This window comes from Bos mutus, chromosome 20 (assembly GCF_027580195.1).
Source record: "Bos mutus isolate GX-2022 chromosome 20, NWIPB_WYAK_1.1, whole genome shotgun sequence".
NCBI classification, from domain to species: domain Eukaryota; kingdom Metazoa; phylum Chordata; class Mammalia; order Artiodactyla; family Bovidae; genus Bos; species Bos mutus.
Window position 1 is genome coordinate 55,085,022 of NC_091636.1, and position 8,111 is coordinate 55,093,132.

Here is an 8,111-nt window from a genome sequence, read left to right on the forward strand (position 1 = left end):
TCACCTGCAATGCAGAAGACTTGGGTTCAATTCCTGAATCAGGAAGATCCCCTGGAGAATGGATAGGCTACCCACACCAGTATTCTTGGGCTTCCCTTGTGGCTCAGCTGGTAAAGGATCTGCCTGCAATGTGGTGGACCTGGTTTCAATCCCTGGGTTGGGAAGATCCACTGAAGAAGGAAAAGGCTACCCACTTCAGTATTCTGGCCTGGAGAACTCTATAGACTGTGTAGTCCATGGGGTCGCAAACAGTCAGACACGACTGAGCGACTTTCACTGTAACTTTTAACTTTCAAGTTTTGTTAAATTTGATTTTGTCCCAGTGCACCAGCCCCAAGCATCCAGTATCGTGCATCGAACCTGGACTGGCGACTCGTTTCATATATGATATTATACATATTTCAGTGCCATTCTCCCAAATCATCCCACCCTTTCCATTTTGATATATGGCAAAACCAATACAATATTGTAAAGCTAAATAAAATAAAATTAAAAAATAAAAGAGAAAATTAAAAAGATAATAAATTGAATTACAGGAAAAAAACAAAATTTTATTTTCTCATCCTTATTGGAGTAGGGGTCTCAGAGGAAAAGGACTTTTTTTTTTTTTCCAACCTTTAAAAATGAAAGAATTTGGAGAATTGAGATTTCACAAATGGGATTTCCTCTGTTATAAAAGCAGTGTGTTGATAACCACCTCCTAAGAGTGACAATGCAATTACTCTACTGACAGTTATGGATGTGCAGGAATTACTGCCAGAATCTTGTAGAAAATCTACTATCAGTTCTAAATTTGAACAACTGTATTTCTACGATAAGAAATGCTGTGTCATATCAAAAGTGACTCCACAGGTACCTGGTTATTTTGAAAAAATTTTCCCTGCAATTCTCTTACATGCATTTATAACATAAGCTTTCTGAAAGATGTTTTTTCACTCAGATGATTTAGCCTTCAGCTGGTCAAAATCTGCACCCTGTTCCTACGGCCCATATGCCAAGAACACTCCCCCACTTCCATCATACAATTTTTTTCTCTTTTATCTTCTGCTTCCCTATAAATAATCACTTCTGTTTTTAATCCATTTCGGGTTCAAAATAGGTACAGAATGGTCTTGATGATTGCTTTACATATTTACAATTATTTCTTATATTTTCACTGATATTTTCATTGATCATTCTCTGTCGTTATGCTGTCCCCAATCATATAGGACACCTAGAAAAATTAAAGGAAAATTTTTTCTTTTTGTGAAAATATTTATCAGCCAGAGCCTATTTGACTAAAATCATGCCAGTGACTTGAATGGAAAGATTTAAGAAAGTGTTAAATAATACAAAGGATGAAAAGAAAATGCTAAGGTATCTATCATAAAGGTAGCTATTATTTAAAAAAAAGCAAAAAACAAACCATGAGCCCAAATGCTCAGGAAACAAGGGGACAATGACAAAAACTTAGAAACTTAAAGGAAGGGCCTCTGGGAGCTGAAACTCAGACCTTTCAGGAGGGACTGAAATGGTGTTCCTGGATGGAAGATATGGCTGATTCTGCAACTGTTGGCAAAAATGCTGACTGCATTCAGCTGCTGCTACAGAAATAGCTGCTGCCTCCAGGGTGAGGAGATGCAGCAGTGATGCTCACAGGAACACAAGCAGATAGGAAGCCCATGTAAGGCAGACAGGAAGGAACAAGTCTCTCTCTCCTCCAGCCTTGCAAGCCTCCTCTGATAACTTTTATTGGCAGAGCCAAACAGAAAGACAGTTGACAGAGCAGAAATGCAGTGATCTGAGTCCCAGCTCCATAATCAGCACGCAGGGTGTAGAGAAGGGGTTGAAGTTAAGAGACAATGATTAATAATTGCTGGAGACTACATATCATCTTTTTATGGAGAGAGAACTTATATTCTTACTGGCTTCCCAAAGGGATATGTAACTTCCAAATAAATAAGAATCATTGAATAAACAGAAAAGATAAAAGAACCTCATGGCAGAAAGCTGGATGTCCTTTCTACTGTTTTACACTATGTCTTCCATTCCTTTGGTTAGTTATATTTTCACTAAGAAAAAGCATCTCAATGCAAATTTCAAAACATCATTTGTGCTCAGAACACATTAAGTATTAGGATGTGGTAACCAAAAAGCAAAACAAACCACCCATGCATCCAAAATCCTTGTTCATACCCTACTTGATATCTATGTTTACAAGATTTACAAATTTCCCAAAATCAAATAAGTACAACAAAGTCTACAACTTGTTTTTTGTTTTTTTTTTTCAGGTATTATTAGTGTATCCATAAACTAACAGTACATTGAACATAGGAATTATTTAACATAGTTTGACCTACTAGGTTAAATTTTAAATTAGTTATTAAATAATATTCTTTTTTTTCTATCTGATAATGATTGAAACAGTTCCTTGGGATTTCTTCTTGTTACTCAAGCAAACACAGCGCTTGGGTATGTTGGAAACATGAAAGGAAATCAGAGGGAAAAAAAAGTCAAGAGAAAACTCAGGGTTGGAACTGTTCAATTGTTTGCATCTTGATCACCAACACATCCTAATAACTCCCTAGAATGCACGGGACCCTTGAACTTGATATTTGAATGGGTCCAATAAGTTATGTGACATTCAAATAGAAGCAATATGATATTCAGTTCAGTTCAGTTCAGTCGCTCAGTTGTGTCCGACTCTTTGTGACCCTGTGAATCACAGCACACCATCTCCCAGAGTTCACTCAAACTCATGTCCATTGAGTCGGTGATGCCATCCAGCCATCTTATCCTCTGTCATCCCCTTTTCCTCCCGCCCCCAATCCCTCCCATCTATGGAGTGTTAAACAGACATTTCTGTCAGTAGAAATAGAGATGCTTAGGTTAAGTGGAAAATGTTGTTTTATTTTGGAATGATTTCATAACTTTAGGAATAAAGCAAATGGTGAGAGTTCTGGGAATTAAGGTTGTCATTAAAGAGAGCTGGAAAAAGTTAGAAAGTCCATCTGGACATAAGGAAATGGGTGCCTTAGAATAAGAGGTCTAGTCCCCAAGAAGGAACTGTAGATGGAAGAGAAAACCACCCTGTATCGCTGTTGCTTGGATCAAAATAATTCAGGGCAGATTAAAGCAAAAGACTGAAGCTTTGCTTATATTCAGATATCCAGGGCACTGGATATGGATTTAGGCACAGCGAAATTAACCTATCAATCAAGGGTAAAATAGGGATTTCTAATGCTCAATTGCTCAGTCATGTCTAACTCTGCAACCCCATGGACTATAGCCTGCCAGGCTTCTCTGTCCATGGGATTCTCTAGGCCAGAACACTGGAGCAGGTTGACATTTTCTTCTCCAGGGGATTTTCCTGACCCGAGGATTGAACCGGCATCTCCTGCTTCTGCTGCATTAGCAGGGGAATTCTTTACCACTGAGCCACCTGGGAAGCCATAGGACACAATTGAGCTTTATTCACAATTTAGACTGAGTGTGAGGTGACACTGAACAGAACCGGAGGAGGAAGGATGGTCATATCCTCAAGTCCTTGGAAAAATAATGGGTAAACTGATAGATGTGAATTTAAATAGAGCATTCCATTGACTAAACTGAGAGGTGAAATACGCCAGTGATTACAATTAAAGTATTACTTACTGTGCTGCATTAAGTAAACTTCTCTGATAACATCTCCTTACCACACAAAGTAATTCTACATGGACATCTTTTCATCTATTATGTCTGAACCTTAATTTTTCTCATACTATAGATACAACATCTATTTTGTTTGTCATGACAGTCTCATTTACAAGATTATGAAATGCCCCAGGGCAGGGCATATGCTTCCTTCATCTTGGAATCCTCATTACCTGGCACCCAGCCTGGAGTGCAGCAGGCATCCATACAGTTGAGTGAATTTGTTGAATTTCAATCTGTTTTTAGAACAGACTCAATTGAATCAAATGAGTGAAAATGTCCACTTGATCTCAGTGATTTCTGGTCACTCTTAGACAATAGATGCAATTCATCAAATGCTGTGCTTCAAAGTTTGAAAGGTCCTTAAAAGCCATTTATTTTACCAGCCTTTGCAATGCTGAATCGTATTTCTTCATGTATATATGTGTGTGTGTGTGTGTGTATGTGTGTGCAAGATATGTATACACATACTTTTTCACACACATGTATATGTATTTAAATTTGCATTTTGGGTGATTTTCTTCCTAAAGTTTCTGTTTCATTCATTTGCTTAACAAAGAAGGCCTGTGTGTGTGGAACACAGGTATACCTGTGGCGGATTCATTTCGATATTTGGCAAAACTAATACAATATTGTAAAGTTTAAAAATAAAAATAAAAAAAAAAATTCTTGTCTGTCTGATAAGTAAAAAAAAAAAAAAAGTCAAAAGTGAAAAGAACCATTGGTATTCATTAGGCTTTAAGCAAATATCATGAACACCTAATTGCTTTTCAGTTCAATTCAGTTCAGTCGCTCAGTCGCGTCCGACTCTTTGCGACCCCATGAACCGCAGCATGCCAGGCCTCCCTGTCCGTCACCAACTCCTGGAGTCCACCCAAACCCACATCCATTGAGTCGAGTATGACACCCAACCATCTCATGCTCTGTCGTCCCCTTCTCTTCCTGCCCTCAATCTTTCCCAGCATCAGGATCTTTTCAAATGAGTCAGCTTTTCACATGAGGTGGCGAAAGTACTGGAGTTTCAGTTTCAACATCAGTCCTTCCAATGAACACCCAGGACTGATCTCCTTTAGGATGGACTGGTTGGATCTCCTTGCAGTCCAAGGACTCTCAAGAGTCTTCTCCAACACTACACAGTTCAAAAGCATCAATTCTTCAGCGCTCAACTTTCTTCACAGTCCAACTCTCACATCCATACATGACCACTGGAAAAACCATAGCCTTGACTAGACTAATTGCTTTTAGAAAAAGATAAAGTTAGTACAGAGTACTTTTTGGATTTTCAAAGTAGAATATGATGCATCTTTTTATACTCTGTACCCATTTGTAAGGGCTTCCTAGGTGGCTCAATAGTAAAGAATCTGCTTGCTAATGCAGGAGACACTGGTTCAGTTCCTGGGTTGGAAAGATCCCTTGAGAAGGGAATGGCAACCCACTCCAGTTTTCTTCCTGGAGAATCCCCATGAACAGAGGAGCCTGGCAGGCTACAGTCCCTGGGGTCACAAAAGAGTCAGAAATGACTTAGAGACTAAACAACAACAACCAATTTATAAATGCTGTTGACCACAGTATAACTGAGGATTCAACAGATGAATGACTGAGAAAATAGCATATTAATAAAAATGATATTTTAAAACTGAAATGCCAAATATACTGAGAGAAAAAATAAATATAAATGTAAGTAATGGTAAGAAGTATGGCATTTATTTAATTTAATTAAAAAAAAACTAGAAATTTAAGTTGCAAATTGATTATCTGTTTTGAAAATACTTCACTCAGAAATACACAAAACTGGAAATAGAACTGCCTTATGATCTAGCAATCCCACTGCTGGGCATACACACTGAGGAAACCAGAAGGGAAAGAGACACATGTACCCCAATGTTCATCGCAGCACTGTTTACAATAGCCAAGACATGGAAGCAACCTAGATGTCCATCAGCAGGTGAATGGATAAGAAAGCTGTGGTACATATACACAATGGAGTATTACTCAGCCATTAAAAAGAATACATTTGAATCAGTTCTAATGAGGTGGATGAAACTGGAATTTATTATACAGAGTGAAGTAAGCCAGAAAGAAAAACACCAATACAGTATACTAACGCATATATATGGAATTTAGAAAGATGGTAACAATAACCCTGTGTACAAGACAGCAAAAGAGACACTGATGTATAGATCAGTCTTGTGGACTCTGTGGGAGAGGGAGAGGGTGGGGAGATTTGGGATGATGGCATTGAAACATGTGTAATATCATGTATGAGACGAGTCGCCAGTCCAGGTTCGATGCACGATGCTGGATGCTTGGGGCTGGTGCACTGGGATGACCCAGAGGGAGGGTATGGGGAGGGAGGAGGGAGAAGGGCTCAGGATGGGGAGCACGGGTATACCTGTGGCGGATTCATTTCTATGTTGGGCAAAACTAATACAATATTGTAAAGTTTAAAAATAAAATAAAATTAAAAATAAATAAAATCTTCCTATGTAGAAAAAAAAATGTAAAGGCAATAATCCACACCAACTTAATTATACTGTCATTTAAATGAATTTATATCTGTTTTGGAATCAAGAAATACACAGTATGGAACTTCCCTGGTTGTCCAATGGTTAAGAATCTGCCTTTCAATCCAGGGAACGTGCATTTGATCACTGCTCTAGGAACTAAGAGCCCATATGCCTCAGGGCAACTAAGTTCTTGCACAGAAACTAGAGAGTCTGCGCACTACAAAAAAATAAAAAATAAAAACCTCACATGCCACAACTAGGACCCGAGGCAGCCATATATATATAATCCACAGTAAGATCCATTGCTTTACAACAAATATTCATTCCTTCAAGAAATATTGATTTGACTATCTACCCGTTTTTGTTTTTTTGTTTTTTTTTAATCTGAGCGGCCGGGCCGCGGCTAGCGTGGGGAGCCTGGGCAGCGGCGCGAAGGCCGTGGGAAGTCGGCGGACACAGGCGCAAAGGACACGAGCCGCCATGGCTATGCCGACCCCTATCTACTCGTTTTTTAGGCTCTAAGAACAAAGGGGAAAGAACTAGTGATGTTCCTACATTCAATGATCTTACATTTTAATGTGGAAACAATAATAAATAATAAATAAATAAAGCTTCATATGAATTAAGCTTCACAAAAATTAAGTTCCTAAAATCCTAAAATCATAGGCACTATAAAGGAAATAAGTAAGTGCTATAATACTGGACAAGAGCTTGTATGACTCTAGGCTCAGGGAGCAGCAAAAGATCTGAGGTAGGGAAAAAAACTGGGGAATATTGGGAAAGTCTGGGTATGACTGAAGCTTAAAGTGAAACATAGGAGATGCTGTGAGGTGAAGTTTGAGAGAGATGGAATAGAGCCTGGTAGGCTTTGAATTTTATTGTAATGGAAGACTAATGGAAACATTTAAGCAAAAAAAAAAAAAGAGAGAGAGAGAGAGAGGGACATGGACTGATGAACGTTTAAACGTCTGAGTGGAAGATGATGGGATCACAAACCCACAGCTAGCAATCCCACTTAGAAGCCAGCTGGTACCAGATATTCTATTATAGAAATTTAAGAAGGGAGAAGATCATTAAATTAGTAGCTATAAAAAAGACCTATGGTGTTAAAAAAATTCTGAGTGGTAGAGTGTTATAAGAAAATAAAAGTTGAAATGAAGGTAAGAGATCACATCATAGGAGGAATTGTGACCACTTAGGACAGAGGAGCCTGGTGGGCTGCAGTCCACGGGGTCCCTAAGAGTAGGACATGACTGAGCAACTTCACTTTCACTTTTCACTTTCATGCATTGGAGAAGGAAATGGCAACCCACTCCAGTGTTCTTGCCTGGAGAAACCCAGGGACGGGGAAGCCTGGTGGACTGCCGTCTATGGAGTCGCACAGAGTCGGACACAACAGAAGCGACTTAACAACAGAAGCGACTTAGCAGCAGCAGCAGGTATAAATGACCTTTTGATAGGGCAATAGGAAGAGAAGCTAGACCCTGTGGGTTGAAAAGTGGATGCGTATAAAAGTGAGAGAGTGAGTGTAAAGCACTTTCCTGAGAATTTACGGCATCTAAAGTGATATTGTACAGAAGTTGGAGAGGAGCGTGGGATGACAAAAGGGAATACCAACTCATTGCCCAGCACAAAGTTCTCCAGTGACTACATCGCTAGAAGCTCACATTTCACCTCCGAGGTGTATTTTTCAATATTTCCTCACTCGATTTTCTACAGGGTCCCAAGTACTATGCTGGAAATTTTTCAACTTCTGTACCTACTTTAATTATCTAGGTTCACTTCTTGTTCGGCATCTTAAAAATATGCTCCCATCTCCTGTTTGCCTGTACTACTCCAAAACTCAGCTCTCAACTCCTGCTTACCACTGACAGCTTCCCTGTGATTCCAGCCAGCAGTGAATGTCTTAATACTCTGACCGCTTATTTCCTG